Raw genomic sequence first — 19,609 nt, 5'->3', positions numbered from 1 at the left:
CAACGAACTTATAAACTGCCGCGATGGTTCGATATCCTTGTCCTTTGGCCATCTTTCCGCTGAGGTCAATGTTTTTAAAACAATCAAACAGTTTCCTGATATGAATATCGATGGAGTGGTTAGCATGATCGAGAGCTTTGCTAATGATTATTTCAAAACCACGTTTTCAGATGACCAGATGCACAAATTCCTTTCCTTTGGAAGTTCCAACTTCGACAAGGACTCCTTGGACGTAGAGGAAATTGAGGAAGATTTCCTTCAACTCTTTTACAACTCTTCCCTGCGACCTCGTGAGTCACACCCTGTCAACATCCATTTTTCCCTTGACGCTATGACGAAAGACCCACGTTAATTTAGATGTCTCGGGAATCTGACCTTAAAAGACCCACGTTAAAACAAATTTTCTAAAATTCATTGCCAAAAATTTGTTTGGGGGTCAGGTGTTCGTTTTCCATCCGGGATTGTCCGACTTTCCATTTGTGTTGCTGAGGCCATTTAATTGTATTTCGATTCGGGTTGACATTATCTACAAAATTAGATTTCATTCGTTCGCATAACTTACGTCATACACGCACTTCAAGGCATTTTCCATCTTCTCATTTGTCACCCACGGTTGGAATAGAGTGTTTTATGTATCATTGGATTGGAAATTCTCTCCTGATCGTTTCCATATCTTATTCGCATAAATTGGACCGGTAACAAAGCGGCAATTTTAGGTTGAACTGTGCAAAAAATTGACGAATTTCGAAAACACGATTTGGGCTTGGGCCCAAAGAATGCACGTGTGACGCACGTGCGTCTTCTTCCTCTAATTCTAAAACAGAATTGCAATATTTTTTTAACTTCCACCATTAACAAAGCTTCCAAACCTTAACCAAAATAAAAAATAAATAAATAAAAAAAGAAACCTCAATACACCCACGCCCAAAGTTAAACCCACTGCAAACCTTCCTCACAACCTCCCCACCGCCATCTCCAACAATTGCAACTGCCAAAACAGTAAAACTTTTGAAAAAACTCGAACTGTCGCGCCACTACCGTGCCACCACCATTGTTTTGTTAGTGAGGTTGTCTCAAACTCCATCCCCACATTCCATTTACACCCCCAAATCATTCCAAAATCTCAATGGCTCAAAGGCGAAGGATTTTGCTGGAACAAGCGTTTACAGCCGATCGCTTCGCGCCGCTTTTCGGTGATAAGATGATTAGAAGGAATTGGAATAGGTTGTGGTACTCGACAGATGATTTCTACTACTCCGATTTAGTAGAACAATTTTATAAGAAGAGAGAGTTGGATGGACAGAAAATTTTCATGAAGGTGGCCAGGACGTGGAGAAAATTATCAATAGAGAAATTGGCTGAGATTGTAGGCATTACGCCTGCACGCCACCTCGAAGCCACCGTGCAGGAATCCCAGTATACTGGAGTTCCTACTTTGATAAAAGACACTCTCATGGAGGGTCAATACAATCTGAATTCTCATTGTGCTCGACAATTATCGCTGCGAACCAACCAACTGGCTGTAGCTCAGTAGATTGGTAAGAACGTCATTGGGAAGGAGAAAGTGAGCAACATCGGTTTGACATGTCTACACGTTATTTGGATATTGCAAAAGAAGAGGTATAAATTATGTATCCTCGAGTTTTTGATAAATATGATTAGAGGAGTTGGCAAGAGTATTGCACCATTTCCTACTTTAATTACGAAGATAATGTTGTCTTGGGGGGGTGGGGGAACCAAGAACTCAGCGGACTATGTTGAAATTGCATTCAAACGAAATTATTTATAGGGAGTGTATCCAAAAGACTTGGATGTTGTCGGAGGACAGGATGGTTGATATGGATGAGGAAAGGGAGGACATGACATGTTTGGATGAAGATGCCTTAGAGAGGTGTACGTCTGATTCAGAACGCATGTCAGTGTTGCATACTGGCGTGCATTGCATTTATGCTATTTGTCAAGATATACGAGATAGGCAGATTAAAATCGAATGAAACAAAATACCCTTCAGACGAATTTTGAAATGCTCGACAAGAGCCAGTCGGATCTCCACTATAACATGGAGACAATCCTCCGGTACGTCGGGTTTAGATTATCTGAGAGATGAAGGCGAGATGGAAGCACAAATACCTGTTCGAAAGTAGAGATTCTACGACGCATGCCACCCATGGAGGTTTCTGTTTAAGATAAGTCTGACAGGCATGAGCGTTGTCATCAAAAGACGGATGGCTCGGGCTCTTCTTCATCGCAGGCCCCATCTTCATCCCAGGCCTAATCTCCATCTCAAGGTCCATCTTCATCACGTGTCTAGGTTTTCTAAAAATATGTTGTTTCGATGTTATTTAGTTGTTTTTATTGTTTTTATTAGTTCGAATATTAAGTTTTTTAAATTTTGTAATTAAATTTAAATTCGGTAGTTAATTGTATTTGAATTTGAATTTGAATATAATTTAGTTTTTCAAATTATGCTTTGATTTTATTGTTAATCCCACCTTCCTGAATTGTTTAGGGGTGGTATTATTTACTCTAGCATGATTTGTTATATGATCCTCAATTTTATAAGTTGTTTTGGAGTGATGGTTGAGAATATTGCCGATATGGCCATACCTATAATTAGATGTTCTGATAGGATGAAATCTAAAAGAGTTTAGAAGTTACTATTCTAAATTAAATCTAAAAGATATTAAGGTTGTTTTAGAATCAAGAATATGGGTTGTTTCCATTTTCGGTTTTGAAATTTTTTGTTTCCGGCAATTGCCTTAAGGCTTTTCGGCAACTTCTCGATTCGTTTTAGCAACTTAAAACCTATAAAAACTTCATTCATTCTACACTCACAACCCACACTACACCTAAGATTCATCTCTCACCTTTCACTCCCACGCTTCCCATTTTTCTTCTCCATTTTAGCAACTCTGCAGCTCGGAGCGCACCTGCGCCCTAGTGGAGTGCCACCCGCTCCCCAAGCACTGTCAGCCAGAGTTTCATCCAAGCGCGACCTGTGCCCAAAACACTGAAATTCCAGTTTTCATCTTGATAAGAGCCCAAAACTGTAGTTTTAACCAGGTAACAGACATACTTTTAGACCAATTATATGAGTAATAATTAAGAGTTAACACTGATTACGTGTTTTTATGCATTTCAGCCTTCAAAGTCTATTTTGTGCAGAAATGTGCCACTTTAGCGAGATAAAGGAGCAAAGGTCAGTTACTAAGGAGTTCCGTGATTAAAGGCCAAGATTCAAGAAGACAAAGCCTTTCTAAAGCCCGGTCAAAAGCTGAAAAGTCGGCGCGTAAAACAAAGACACTAAAGTCGTGAGAACTTCCGAAGGCTATATCTTTGGACTCAGACCTCGGAATGGGGCCTACCTTATGTCAAAACGACCGGCTCAGAAAGAGATTTCCAATGGTCTAAGCCGTGATCCAATCAGAGGAGCAGAAGTGGACGAAAAGTCTGTTGAAGCCAACTGCAGCTGAAGAGGCCATTTTTTACTGAAAGAATTGGGTTTTGGGCCTGATTCTCTGGCCCAAAACATGGCTCCAAGGCCATGCACGATTTTTAGATCTGAAAGTATAAAAACAAAAGATTAGCTCTTTGTTAATGGTAGATTTTTTAGTAGAGAATAGTAGATTTTTAGGTTAGAAAATAAAGGAGCTTATAATAGAAAGTAGTCATTAGAATAGCTTCTAGATCTAGATTTAATTGTTTTAATTAAGTTTAATTTCAAATCCAATTCTTGTTTTAGATTAAACTATTAGAATCATTAGTCTTAATTAGTTTGATTAATAAAATAGCTAGTTGTTAAATTTCGATTCTTGTCATTTACATTTGTGTTAGATCTTATTCATTTACTACTTGTTATTCAATTCATAGTTATTAATTAGATTTTAATTATTGTTTAATTTAGATTAGTAAATTTCAATTCTTTATATCATGTTTTGTTTAACTTTAATCGAAAATGATTGCGTAATGATTCTCGGCTAAACCTCCATTAGAGGGGGTTGAGAAGCCTTGATGAAAGCTTGATTCCGACTATCGTAGAATCGCCGTAATTTCCTTTCCACTCTAGAAATGATTAGTTCACCATGAGAATGGGTTTAATCATTCACATGCTAGTTATGAATTGGTAGGAATGCCATGTGTAATTAGGGATTAGGAAGAACCAATTGTTTCTGGGGCGATTCAATTCGGATTCTGACGATTAAATGCCGTTAATAGGATTAAGTCGAAGTTTAGGTGGAATCAATCCCCTCTAACTCCTTATCATTGAATCAATGTAGCATTCCCTTAGTTATTTTGATAACCGACTAGTGGCATCTTGTGGGTAGTTGCATCGTAGTCTAGTTGCCTTTTAAGTAAAATCTCTCATTAGACCTTAAGTAGAGTAATTACACGTGATAACACAGCATGCGGAAGGACTAGGAGTGGAACGAATCACTCTACTCCACTATATCTCATAGGATTGAGAGTAGAAATCTTTGATAAAATATAGGCACATAAGATTAGTTTTAGTTTACTTACGTTTTGAGTTTCATCGTTCATTTCGTAGGTAAGCTAGTCAATTTCACTTTTATCAAATGGCGCCGCTGCCATCTTAGTTTCACTTTCGTATTGTTTTCGTAGTGTTAGTACTTTTCTTAAAGTCCCATTTCACCCACCCACCCGTGTTTGATTCATACTGTGGTTATCCGATTTAACGTTGGAAAGTTCCGACAAAATAACACTGAGCGCGACCGCGCCCTAGCAGAGCGCACCTGCGCCCTATAGCCTGGAGCAAGAGCGCGACCCGCCCCCTTGTGGAGCGTGACCCGCCCTGAAACTCTGGAATACCAAGTTACGGGACATGACGGCTTCTATGCAGCGACGACCGACTTTAGCAAATTTTTCCGGATTTTGACAGTTTTGATTCGAACTTTGATTTTCATATTTTTCAGTGTTCTAACTTGTTATATACACTGAACACGCATAAACAAGACGCTATTCATAAGCGAAGCAAGGGCGCAATCAGGTATTCCTTTCTTCCACACCTCGCATCTCCTGTTAGAGGTTTATACTAGTATATCAGAATTGTTTGGAGTGTTGATGTGTTTAGCTAAGTTTGGTTTTAGCCTTGTATGAGATTAAGGTCCGGCGAACAAAACACGTAGCGTAATTACACAACAACGTCAACAAACAAGTCTATCTAGTATACCACCCACTGCACCTCTAGCTACTATTTCACACACATCACCTGACATAATGCCCGACGAAGAAGAGACTCCTCTCTCTCGACTTCTACAAAGCCTTGGCGATAGCCCCAAATCTTGCATTGTTCTAGCGGACCCGATTGGGGATTTCGAATCCCCAAATATTTTAATTTGTTACCCGTTTTTCATGGATTAGACCATGAAAAACCTTATCGGCTACATCGCGTAGGATTGAACAAGTCCTAACAACATTCCACCATCCTACGGTTGGTGCGGAACAAATTAAACTCGGGTATTCCCTTTCACCTTAGCCCGATAAGGGGCGTCTTGGTTAACGCTAAAGCGCCCTAATTACGTGGACTCGTGGGTTAAACTTGTTCACTTGTTTATGGAACATTTTTACCCACCCCTAAAGACGGATGAGATGCTTTCCAAGATTCATTTCTTTCGACAAAATCCTCATGAAACATTTTCAGAGGCTTGGAATCGTTTCACCGATCTCCTTATAGAGTGTCCACATCATAACTTAGCGAAAGACACGTTAGTTCGTGCCTTTTTCAAAGGACTTCTACACCACCATAAAGAAGTCCTAGACATAATGAATGGGGGTAGTTTTTTAAGCAAAGGAGCCTCGGAGGCTTATAAACTTTTAGAGGATCAAACTAAGCGAAATAACAACTGGGGGGGTAGTGATGATATCCACCGCTCCGCTAGTTCTTCTAATACAGTTAAGGCCGCCGGTATGTTTGAAATTAAACACGATTCCAAGCTTAAAACTCTAATCGAATCACTCACTAAAAAGGTAGAGGCCATTTCTGTTCAACAAAAGCCTATCCCCGTCATGAATGTAAATTCAAATCCATGTAGTTTCTGTTGGAGCCCTGAGCATCCCGACTCCAACTGTCCTATTGCCTATGAACAGGCTTGTTCCATAAATAGTGAACCTAACGCCCCTTGGAGACAAAATCCCAACTTCGGTTGGAGAAATAACCAAAACGTCACACCTCAAGGGTACAATAATCAATATGTTAGGCCTACGCACAGGTTTAACCAAGCCCCACTATGACAAGGACAGGGTCAGGGGAATTTTAATAATTATAACAACCAAGTGCAACCTCGTCAAGGTCAAGCACAAAGTCAAAGTAGTTATAATAATTATAATGCTAATAGAGGTATCGTTCCGGTAAATAATAACTATCAAAATCTACCCATAAATAATTCACGTGAAATAGTTCCAGTCACACCACCCGTGACTACTACACCCACACAACCGGATCGTCTTGACACCTTCATACAAGTGAGCCAAAAACTTTTCCAAACCATGGCTCAATCTAACCAACAGCTTCTACAATCCGTTAATAATTTAACCAAACAGTTGGCTCCAGATAAAGCCCAACCCAAAGGTGTGTTGCCAGGTCACGAAATACCTAATCCTAAAATAACAAATACAGCCTTTGAGGTAACCGATAATACTAGTAATGAGTATGAAAATGTAGGTGAGCTAAATGCCATCACCACTCTCCGTTCTGGCAGAGTGGTTGATAACAAAGTAACTATGCCTATAGTTACCCCACCAGTAGCCCCTACAACTGCTATATTACTATATACCGAAATAGAAACTGAAGAGCCTACCACTGTAGAGGTACCAGTTACAACAAAACCTAAGAAATAGAAAGCCATGGTTAAACATCCAGGTAATACCATTGCTAAATATAGACAGAAACCACCGTTTCCACAAAAATTAGCCATGTTAACTAGGTATACAAATTATGAGGAGATTAGGGATGTTTGCAAGAATCTAACTATAAACCTTCCCTTCCTCGAAGCTATAAAAAAGCTACCACACCATGCTAAGTTTCTTAAGGAATTGTGTACTACTAGGCGTAAGACCAATATGCCAAAAGATGCCTTTTTAATAGAACAATTCCCAACTCTATCTGAATATAATGGAATTGTTAAGTACAAGGACCCTGGTCGTCCTACGGTACAATGCACTTTAGGAGATTCTTATACAACGACCGCATTATTAGACCTGGGGGCTAGTGTTAACTTACTCCCGTTTTATTTGTATAGACAAATAGGTCTAGATGAGATGCAACCCACTAAAATGACGTTGCAATTAGCTGATCGGTCTATTAAGTATCCTAAGGGTGTCGTCGAAAATGTTCTGGTAAAAATTCAGGATTTTTACTATCCGGCTGATTTTGTCATCCTCGACACAGAAGTCGTTAACGACTCTGTCCCGATCATCTTAGGGCATCCTTTTCTGGCAACTGCCAATGCGCTCATTAATTGCCGTGATGGTTCAATGTCCATGTCTTTTGGCCATCTTGCTGTTGAAGTCAATGTTTTTAAAACAAAGACACAGTTACCCGATTCGTCTATGGATGGAGAGGTTAGCATGATCGAGAGCTTTGCTTGAGATTATTTCAACAACACGTTCCCTGATAATCATATGCCCAAATTTCTTTCCTTTGGAAGATCAGACTCTAACATTTCCATCCCTACACTAGTCGATACACATATTACGGATGAGGAGGAGATAGATGACTTTCTCAAAGATATAGAGGACTATCATAGTAACGTGGATATGACCAATCTAGATGAGCAATTCGATGAGTTTCTTAGAGCAGGTGATGATTCACCCTATCAAGAACTACTTTGCACAACAACCACCTCGATTCCCCTCCTTCCACCCTTTCAAAGGAATCTCGAGTTTGCACTCGATCCTTTTGTTTCTTCTGTGCTTCATAAGTATTTAAATCCACCTAGTAAACAAATACTTTAGAAGGACAAACCATTTGACACCTTCATTTCGGACTTGAGACGGACCTACACACACAAATGAATGAGTTTTGTGCTAAAACCACATCCTCATTGTTTTACGGGTCTGTGTTCTACAACTTATCCATATCCACCATATTCTACATAACCATTCACTTTTCCACACTTATTTACTAGAACACCCACTCATTCAAAAACGAAAAAGAAGGTGCATGCTAGGTTACGTAATAGGGTTAACCGACTTCGCTTTCATTTCACTAGGGTGCGTCATAGGAAATCTTGGTGCTTGATTGTGGTTGGATATGTTTTCTGTGATATTTATTTATGGAATGATCCACAATTATTTCGGTTGTTGATATATGATAAACTGCATGATCATACATATGTTAGATAAGTCTCGAGTATCTGACTATAAACGACTCAACTTTTGTGTTTGGTGCATTTCCTTTGATTTCCATATATTGGTGAGTGCACCATTAAGGTAACCGGGCCCTCCCTATGGAGTGTGTGGCTGTAAGTACCGGATCCTAAGTCCACGTATAACATAATTCACGTTTTCTACTCTTGCATGTTTTCTCAGATTTTTGAGTCATGTTTCTCTATGGAGTGAATTATGTCTTTCTTGTTTATTGTTTTTCATTAAAAAGTAAATATATATATATATATATATATATATATATATATATATATATATATATATATATATATATATATATATTAAAGAATAAACATAGTAATATAGGAAGTCTCGGGAATCTGACTTTAAAAGACCCACTGCTAAAAACAAATTTTCTAAGCTTCGTTGTAAAAATTTGTTTGGGGGTGGGGTGTTCGTGTTTCCGTCCTAGAATGTTTATGTCCCATTACAATTGCTTAGGCCATTTAATTGTATTATGATTCGGGTTGACATATTCCATGATTTTAGAGTTCAATTATTCGCATAACGTACGTCATGCACGCACTTTGAGGCGTTTTTCACTATCTTATATGTCATCCACGGTCGGAATAGAGTGTTTTATGGATCATTGGATTGGAAATTCTCTCCTGATCATTTCCATATCTCATTCATAAAAATTGGACCAAGAACGGCGGCAATTTTGATTTGAAGTTTTTGAAAAATCGAAAAAAAATCAAAAATTCGATTTGGGCTTTGGGCCCAACCCGCTTCATCGACAGCGACCGCCCTCTTTACCTTAGCCAACAGTCGCGATCTTTTTCTCCATACCACCATTAACGCCCAAAGCTTCAACAAAACCTAAAACAAAATCAAATTAAAAAGAAAACGAAAATTAACCCAAGCCCAAAATCAATACCCAACCCAAATCGACTCCAAACACGCCCTACCACCACCTCCACCAAATTAAATAAGCAAAAACCACCGGAAACTCCAAATTTTGGTGCTGCCATGCCACCACTCCACCACCACCACTGTTGCTTTAGTCGTTCGATTTAAATCCCACCACCACATCCCATTTAAACCCCCACTACATTCCAAACTTCCAATGGCTCAACAACGCCGAATTTTGCCGGAGCAAGCTTTTACCGGCGACCACTTCTCGCCGTTTTACGGTGACGAAATGATCAGTCGAGACTGGAATAGCTTGTGGTACTCGACTAAAGCCTATTACCACGAGGACTTAGTCAGACGGTTCTACAATACGAGGGAGTTGGAAGGGACTAGGATTTTTGTTGTGGTGGCGAAGAGGAGGAAGGAAGTGACGACTGGGTTGTTGGCTAAGATTCTAGGCATTCCGCCTAGAATCCATCTGGATGTCACCCTGCAGGAGTCCCAACATAATGGGGTAGAGCCATTGATGAACGAGACAGTTATTGGAGGGGACTACAATGCGAGATCGCATTGTGTTCGACAGGCTTCCCTTAGGACCAACCACCGGTGGCCGCATTTCGATGGATTGGTCGGAACGTCCTGGGGAAGGAGAAGGTCAGCGACATCGGCCTGAACTGGCTCCACATCTTATGGATACTCCAGGAGCGAAAGTATGAGTTCTGCATCTTGGAGTTTTTACTTAGCATGATTAGGGGAGTAGGAAAGTCTGTTGCCCCTCTCCCTGTGTTGATAACCATGATCATGTTAAAGTTGAGAGCAGCTCAGGCGACTGATAGGACTTACATCACCCTACACCGTAACCCGTGCATCTATAGGGAGTGTGTCCAACGGGTTTGGAGGTTGGCTGAGGATAGAGAAGAAGAAGAAGAGGCTGGGGGAGAGGAGAATGCTGAGGAGGCTGGGGGAAATCAGAATGCCTCGGAGGATGAGGAAGATTTGACGTGTTTTGATGTGGATGCCTTGGAGAGGCGCTGGTCAGATGCAGAACGCATGGTTGTGATTCATCGTGGCATGCGTTCGCTCAACACTATCTGCGAAGACCTCCAGACTCGACAGGCAACGATGCATCATAACCGAGGTCCGTACCGCAGAGAGGATGAGAGGTGGGAACAGATGAGGGCGAGCTAGAAGCTCGAAGCCGATTCAGGAAGAGATGCTTACACGATTCCCCCACCTCGGGGACTCTCCTTCTGAGGACACACCATCGAGGCACGAGCGTCGTCGCCGAAGGACGAATGGTGCTGGCCCATCAGGAGCCCAGGAGCAGTCTCCGGACCATGTGCCCTCCGCTACCAGTACCGGAGTAGTTAGGGATAGCATCGTTTGATGTTTTTATGTTTATTTGTAGTTTCATTATTGTTATTTATTTTAATGTAAGTTTTATTTCCGTAATTTGAATTTTGTAGTGAAATGTACTCGAATGAAAATTTTAATATAATCGCGGTTATTTTTATTATGCGTGGTTGTCTCATATTGATCCCACCTTCCCAAATTGTTTGGGGGTGGTTTTATCTATTCCAGCATGATTTTTATATAACCCTCGTGTTAGAATTTATTGCGGAGTCAAGGTGAAAATATGGCCGTTTAGGCATATCCAGGAATAAGTATAAGGGTAGGATGAAATCTAGATTAAATAGGTAGATTCTATCATAAATTCAACCTAAAAGATACTAGGTTTGAATTAGAATCAAGATAATGAGTTGTTTCCGTTTTCGGGTTTGGAAATTTTAGAATTTCCGGAAACTGCCGTAAATACTTTTGGCAACTTCCCGATCCATTTTAGCAACTTAAAACCTATATAAAATTCATACATTATACACTCACAACTCACACTACACCTAAACTCCATCACTCACCTTTCACTCCCACGATTCCCACATGTCGGCTCATTTTCCGAAGTTTCAAGAACTCCGTTTTTTCAGCGCTTCTCTGAGGAGGCGCGCTTTCGTCTGTATTTTTTCACATTTTTGTCGAGCGCGCTTTCTTCAAGCTGAGCTGAGACCAGCGCTCAAACACTGGAAATTTCAAATACTCAGGAGCTTTTCACGCGACTTCTCCGTGGACCAGAAAATTTCCAGTTTTCTGCGGGTAGTATCCGGATCATTCGCAGCTATTCTAGAGCGTAATTTTGAGATGACATCTCCAACACTGATACCGGAACAGTCTAACGAAGATTTGTTCCAAAGCATTACTTATGGTGCTTGGTTTCGCGAGGCGATCACATACGTTGGCTGGGAGCCGCTTATGGTAAGACCTGATGCACTTTATTCTCCAACACTAGCATCTTATTTTTATGATAACTTCATTTTCTTTGAAAGACCAGATGGAGAACAAGTGTTCTCCATCAACATTGATAATGAACCAATGGAAATTACCAGGTTCTTGCTAGCATTTGTTCTTAGACTTGCTATGTCCGCTGAAATACAAGACCCATGGTGCTATTGGGTAGATAATATGTATGTCTACACTTACGAGTTCTTGCATGAGTTAGATGCGGGCGCAGGCATTTTCCGTATCGAGGACCAAAGGGACTATAACGTCGCTTTTGGTAGCTTTGTCCATGAACATAGGAACTGTTATGTTTTGGATCATGCTAAACATTTTAGGGGAATGGTGTTTTTCTTCTGTGAATGATGCCACTTGCAGTGTTTTCCTTGCTTTAGCCACGGGACGTATGTGTCATGACCTTCCCCGAACCTTGATGTCTAGTTTAGCTCGATCCCATAGCATGAGGCATAAGTTCCTTCTTATGCCCGTTCTAGTTTCCCGTATTATGCTATGTTTCATTCCTATTTTTTGTACAGGTTTCACGGATTGGATTACGGTCGACACAGTACGACCCACCAATAGTATTATTCGATCCTTCCGTGCAATGACTTGGCAAGGGTGGAGGATACAACCTCATCAGGTTGCACCCTACACCCCATCAGACCAAGTGGCTCTTAATAGGTTAGCAATAATAGATGATAAATGGCGGGAAGCCTGGCAAATTATCATGGCATGGCAGGACGCAAAGGAACCTCACTTCTTTATGGAAGAAGAGGATGAGTAAGATGATGAGTAATGCGGGAGATAAGGTAAGTTTTCATTCTAGTTAGTGTCTGCTTATGTCCCAAGCAATTTCATTCTTGTTAACCCCATAATGGGTAGAACTCGTATAGAGTTGCGTCAGTTTTTATTTCCTATATTAGTACGTTCTAACTTTGTTTTGCAGATATCCCTGAATTTCATGCGTTTCAATGGTATTTTTCCTACCCTCTTTATTTAAATGCTTTGAGGACAACACATGCTTCTTGTTTGGGGGGGGCATAGAAACACGTGTAATTAAGGCATCTGTTAGGATATAGATAGAGTTAATATGCATTTGGTTTCTAGTTAAAATTTTAAAAATTAAAAAATATAAATAAATAAGTTCATGCTATACACTTAGGAATAGTGGTATTGTTTTCCTTCTCTATGCTCTTAACAATCTAGAAATCTCAACGTAGCTTTTGCATCGAATAATTTTTAGAAACATAGGTTAATATGTAGGTAATAATCTTTGCATCTATTTATAAATATATTACATGAGTATCGATGATTGTTAGCGATGAAGTTTTGAAATCTAGGCTAGAGTACTTATTCTACAAATCCTGTGAGAATATAGCCTAAAGCCTTATATGAAAGCCGAAACATTTGAAAAATAACACAAGGGAGAAGTAAAATCCGGATAGAGATATCACACGTCCACTTGCTTGATCACTAAACCATATCCTAAGCGAGAATTTAGGCCCCTTTGGATCGATATAGCCAGAAATTCAAACCTATGAATTATTTTCCGCTAATTAAGCCCCTCGAGCCTTTCTTTAGCCTTTCATAAACCACAAATCCTTTACCCTGTTACAAAATAAAAAAAAAAATAATATTCAACCTACCCAATTAAGATAAGTCTGAGAATAGAATGAGGAAGAGAAAGAAGAAGAAAAACCACGTGGTAAACAAAAGTTAGTTAATTGCTTGAGGAAAATAAAGAAAAGAAGTTTCCATCCAAAGAAAAGAAAAAAATAAAAATAGAAATAAAATAAAAAAAAAAAAAAAAAAAAAAAAGAAAAAGGGATTTAAAAGCCAAAGTAAAGAAAAAAGGAAAAAAATATGGCTAAGGATGGAAACAAAGTATAGAAGCAAAAGAAAATAACAAGGTTTTCTCTAAGTTACATAATATGAAGGCTCTATTATCTCAGACTTGTCCTTTTGAATATCCATTTCCTTCCTTCTTAAACCATCTCCTAATCCCCGCAACACCTAATAAAGACCTCTAGCTCAATTAGGAATAGGTTAGTGTGATAGTAAGTGGCAGATGTGTTTGATCGACTCCGGCTTCCTTGTTGTCATTGAGATTGTAAGGTAAAGTGTGCCCACTGCGCACTAGAGTAGAGAAACTTGAGTGGAAAAATCAGAGTGTTGTATCTTGACTATTATTGTGAGAACCTACTTAAGGACACTATTCCGAGTTTCAGAAACGAACCTGCTAGGCATTTCATAGTATTACTCATTGTATATATGTTTATTGTAGATAATTGATTATTATGCATATATTAGCTTAGGTTTCGACTTGATTACTCTATATCCATTGCTAATGAGAGGTATAGATAATTTAGAGCATGAATAAGGAAACAATAGTTTTATTTCTTAGTCGTTGTAGTATAGATGAAGTTTGTGAGTACCTTCATTGGAAAACTCTCACGAGGCTATAACTCGTCCACTAGGGAATTCCTAGTGGTTTAAGGCCTTGTTGCATATGGTCAATGCAATCGCACTCAGCGAAACGAGTAGTTAGAACTCCATTTTGGTCACTTATTCTAATTTCTCATCTTTGCTTGAGGACAAGCAAAATGCTGTTTGGGGGTGGTTTGATAAGAGCCCAAAACTGTAGTTTTAACCCTGTAATAGACATACTTTTAGACCAATTATGTGAGTAATAATTAAGAGTTAACACTGATTACGTGTTTTTATGCATTTCAGGCTTCAAAGTCCATTATGTGCAGAAATGTGCCACTTTAGCGAGATAAAGGAGCAAAGGTCGGTTACTAAGGAGTTCCGTGATTAAAGGCCAAGATTCAAGAAGACAAAGCCTTTCTAAAGCCCGGTTAAAAGCTGAAAAGTCGACGCGGGCAGAAACAACACACAAAGTCAGCAGAACTTCCGAAAGCCATATCTTTGGACTCAGACCTCAGAATGGGGCCTACCTTATGTCAAAACGACCGGCTCGGAAAGAGCTTTCCAATGGTCTAAGCCGTGATCCAATCAGAGGAGCAGAAATGGACGAAAAGTCTATTGAAGCCAACTGCAGCTGAAGAGGCCTTTTTGGACTGAAAGAATTGGGTTTTGGGCCTGATTCTCTAGCCCAAAACATGGCTCCAAGCCCATGCACGATTTTTGGATCTGAAAGTATAAAAACAAAAGCTTAGCTCTTTGTTAATGGTAGATTTTTTAGTAGAGAATAGTAGATTTTTAGGTTAGAAAATAAAGGAGCTTATAATAGAAAGTAGCCATTAGAATAGCTTCTAGATCTAGATTTAATTGCTTTAATTAAGTTTAATTTCAAATCTAATTCTTGTTTTAGATTAAACTATTAGAATCATTACTCTTAATTAGTTTGATTAATAAAATAGCTAGTTGTTAAATTTCGATTATTGTCATTTACATTTGTGTTAGATCTTATTCATTTACTACTTGTTATTCAATTCTTAGTTATTAATTAGATTTTAATTATTGTTTAATTTAGATTAGTAAATTTCAATTCTTTATATCATGTTTAGTTTAACTTTAATCGAAATGATTGCATAATGATTCTCGGCTAAACCTCCATTAGAGGGGTTGAGAAGCCTTGATGAAAGCTTGATTCGACTATCATTAGAATCGTCGTAATTTCCTTTCCACTCTAGAAATGATTAGTTCACCATGAGAATGGGTTTAATCATTCACATGCTAGTTATGAATTGGTAGGAATGCCATGTGTAATTAGGGATTAGGAAGAACCAATTGTTCTGCGATTCAATTCGGATTACGACGATTCGTCGTTAATAGGATTAAGTCGAGTTTAGGTGGAATCAATCCCCCTCTAACTCCTTATCATTGAATCAATGTAGCATTCCCTTAGTTATTTTGATAACCGACTAGTGGCATCTTGTGGGTAGTTGCATCGTAGTCTAGTTGCCTTTTCGTAAATCTCTCATTAGACCTTAAGTAGAGTAATTACACGTGATAACACAGCATGCGGAAGGACTAGGAGTGGAACGAATCACTCTACTCCACTATATCTCATAGGATTGAGAGTAGAAATCTTTGATAAAATATAGGCACATAAGATTAGTTTTAGTTTACTTACGTTTTAAGTTTCATCGTTCATTTCGTAGGTAAGCTAGTCAATTTCACTTTTATCACGTGACCAGCGCCCATTCCAGGCAAAAAGTGAGCACACCCTATGCCCAAGTGCCTGGAACTCGAAATTCACCAGAGTGCCCCCCACGCCCATCCCAGGCATAGGTTGAGCGCACCCCGCGCCTTGACCCTGTGGGCACAAAAAAATCAGATTTTTTGTGGGTTGTTCTAGGATCCTTTGCACCTATTCAAGTGAGTTTATTAGGGATGACATTCCCTCGTATCATACCAAAGCAGTCTTTTGAAGACTTGTTCCAAAGTGAAACCTATGGTGCGTGGTTTCGCGAAGTGACCATTTTAGCAGGCTAGGAGCCACTATTGGTAAGTCCTGATGAACTTTATTTTCCCGCACTTACATCATATTTTTATGATAATTGTAAGTTCTTTGATAGACCGGATGGAGAACAAGTGTTCTCCATCACCATCGGGGATAAACCGATGGAAATTTCCAGGTTCTTGCTAGCCTTTGTGCTTGGACTTGCTATGCCCGCCAAAATACAAAACTCATGGGCATATTTAGTAGATAACATGTACATGTATAACTATGAAAATTTGCATGAGCATTACGGGGCAGGAATCTTTAGGATAGAAGACCAAGGGGATTATAACGTCTCCCTTGGTAGCCTGTCTATGAACGTGGGCACTGTTATGTTTTGGATCATGTTACATATTAGAGGGGAATGGCGTTATTCTTCTGTGAATGATAAAACTTGTGATATTTTCCTTGCTTTAGATGGGGGACGTACACTCTATGATATTCCCCAAACCCTAACGTCTAGTTTAGCTCGAGCCCATAGCAAGAGGCATAAGTACCTTCTTATGCCTGTTTTAATTTGTCGTATAATGCTATGTTTCTTCCCTATTTTTTGTGCCCATTTCACAGATTGGGTTGGGGTCGACATTGTGAGACCCACCAATTGTATTATTCGATCGTTCCATGGAATGACTTGGCAAGGGTGGAGGATACAACCTCATCAGGTTGCGTCTTACACCCCATCTGACCAAGTGGCGCTTAAGAGGTTAGCTATAGTAGATGATAAGTGGCGTGAAGCCTGGCAAATCACCATGGCATGGAAAGATGCGAAGGAACCTCATTTCTTTATTGAGGATGAGGAGGAAAATGATTAAACGGGAGTTAAGGTTAGTTTTTTTATAATAGTGAAATTGGATAGTTTTATTAATGAATAAAGCGATGAAACTCTAAACGCAAGTAAAACTAAAACTCGACTATACTCGTGATTATCAAAGATTTCTACTCTCGATACTATTGAAGTAGAGTTGGAGTAGAAGATTCATTCCACTCCTAGTTCTTTAGCATTCAAGTTTCCTACGACTATCAATCCTACAAAAAGTCAATGAGAGAATTACGAATTATACTATGAAATGCTACAGAATACTAAGGTTTGAATCTAGAATAAGAATTAGGGGGGAATTGAATCCACCTTGAATCCAACTTAGGAACTACCATAGATTGTTGTAATCCAATTCTTACGTTCTTATGGTAAGAATTGGTCGTTCTAATCCCTAACTACACATGACATCTCTACCAATTCATAACTACCATGTGAAGAAGTCTACCCATTCTCATGGCAAATCAACTCCCTTCTAGAGTGGAATATACTCTTACAATGATTCTATACTACACAATCAAGTTTTCATCAAGGCTTCATCAAACCCCTCTAATGGAGGTTTAACCTTGATTCATCAAACTATCATTTCCAATTGAATTAAAACTAAACATCATATAAAGATTCTAACTTTACTAAATTCAACTAAACAATAATTGAAATCTAAATTAACAACTAAGAATTCATTGAATAACAAGAATTGAAATTAGATCTAAACAATTTTAAATAACAAAATCGAATTTAACAAGAACTAACTATTTTATTTATCTAATCAATGATAAACAATGATTCAAATACTTAATCTAAAACAAGGAATGAAACTAATACATGGAATGGAAACTAATTAATTAACTAATTCAAAACTCAAAAACTAGATCTAGAAGCTATTCTTTAATGGCTACTCTAATGGATACTTTCTATCCTAAGCTAATTGATACTTAAGAGCTAAGTCTTGTAGGTGGAAATGGAGGAGACTAGATCCAAATTTTCGTGCATGGGCTGAGGGTCCATGTTTTGGGCCGGAAAATCGAGCCCAAAGCCCAATTTCTTCAGTCCACAGGCCCTTTTTCAGCTGACTTTAACTTCAACAAATTTTTTGTCCACTTTTGCTCCTCTGATTGGGTCAAAGTGTAGACCATTGGAATGCTCTTTCCGAACCGGTCGTTTTAAAATAAGGTATGCCCAATTCTGATGCCAGAGTACAAAGATACGATTTTCGGAAGTTTTGCTGACTTTGTGTGATGTTTCTGCCCGCATTGACTTTGACTTTTCAGCTTTTGACCGGGCTTTACAAAGACTTTTTCTTCTTGAATCTTGGCATTTAATCACAGAACTTCTTAGCAACCAACCCTTGCTCCTTTATATCGCCACAGTGGCATATTTATGCACATAATTGACTTCAATGCCTGAAATACATAAAACATGTAAATAGCATTAACTCTTATTTCTTACTCGCATAATTAGTCTAAAAGTATTGTTGTTAAGGGGTTAAAACTACAGTTTTGGGCTCTTATCAAACTACCCCCAAACAGCATTTTGCTTGTCCTCAAGCAAATTTGAGAAATTAACATAAGTGACCAAAAATGGAGTTCTAACTAATCTCGTTTTGCCAAGTGAGATTGCATTGACCATATGGAACAAGGCCTTAAACCACTAGGAACTCCCTAGTGGACAAGTTATAGCCTCGTGAGAGTTTTCCAGTGAAGGTACTCACAAACTTCATCTGTACTACAACGACTCAGAAATAAAGCTATTGTTTCCTTATCTATTTCTCAATTATTTATACATCTTACTAGCAATGAATACAGAATAATCAAGTCAAAACCTAAGCTAATATATGTATAATAATCAATTATGTATGAATAAACATATATACAATGAGTAATACTACGAGATGAACTAGCAGGTCTGTTTCTGAAAAATCGGAATAGCTTCCTTAAGTAGGTCCTCACATAAATGTCAAGACAAAAACCACTCTGATTTTTCCGTTCAAGTTTCGCTACTCCAGTGTGTCGTGGGTACACTTTACCTTACAAACTCAATGACACACAAGGAAGCCGGAGTCGATCAAACACATTTGCCACTTATTATCACACTAACCTATTCCTAATTGAGCTAGAGGTCTTTATTATGTGTTGCGGGGATTAGGAGATGGTTTAAGAAGGAAGGAAATGGATATTTAAAGAGGACAAGTCTGAGATAGTAGAGGCTTCATATTATGCCACTAAAGAAACCCTTATTCTTTACTTTTGCTTCTACACTTTGTTTCCATCCTTAGCCATTATATATATATATATTTTTTTTTCCTTTGGCTTTTGACTCTTTTGATTCTATTTTTAGAGTTCTAACTCTTTATTTTATTTTATTATTATTTATTTAGTTAGTAGCATAACATATTAGTTTTGTAGCATCTTAGTTTAGTTTACTTTAATTTCATGTTAGTTTAAATTGCATTTATGAACCTTTTTCTCAATTGAAGTTGCCAACCAACACAGTGAAAAATCGAACTCTATTGTTTCTCGCCTGAATTTTGACAAACAGACTATCGTCTGTGGGCCGTGGTATTTAAGCAATCCCAATGATTGACCATAACCCTAGAAGAGACAACTTTAGACATTCGAGCAAGATAATAGCTACGATGCCCAACCTAGTTGAAGAAAAGTAGTTTTATTTCAAATAAAAAAATAGAATAGTTGCATATTAGTTTAATTACATTCATATATAGTAGGATAGTTGTTTGTCATTTT

General features: G+C 38.7%; 1 pseudogene; it reads right to left on the bottom strand.

The window, feature by feature from the left end:
* Positions 1-5,617: 5,617 nt before the first annotated feature.
* LOC147518138 (small nucleolar RNA R71) lies at positions 5,618-5,711 on the bottom strand (annotated as a pseudogene).
* Positions 5,712-19,609: the final 13,898 nt, after the last annotated feature.

Source organism: Coptis chinensis, chromosome 2, assembly GCF_015680905.1.
Source record: "Coptis chinensis isolate HL-2020 chromosome 2, ASM1568090v1, whole genome shotgun sequence".
Taxonomy (NCBI): Eukaryota; Viridiplantae; Streptophyta; class Magnoliopsida; order Ranunculales; family Ranunculaceae; genus Coptis; species Coptis chinensis.
The sequence above is the reverse complement of the archived record's forward strand: the minus strand, read 5'-3'. Positions and strand labels throughout refer to the sequence as shown.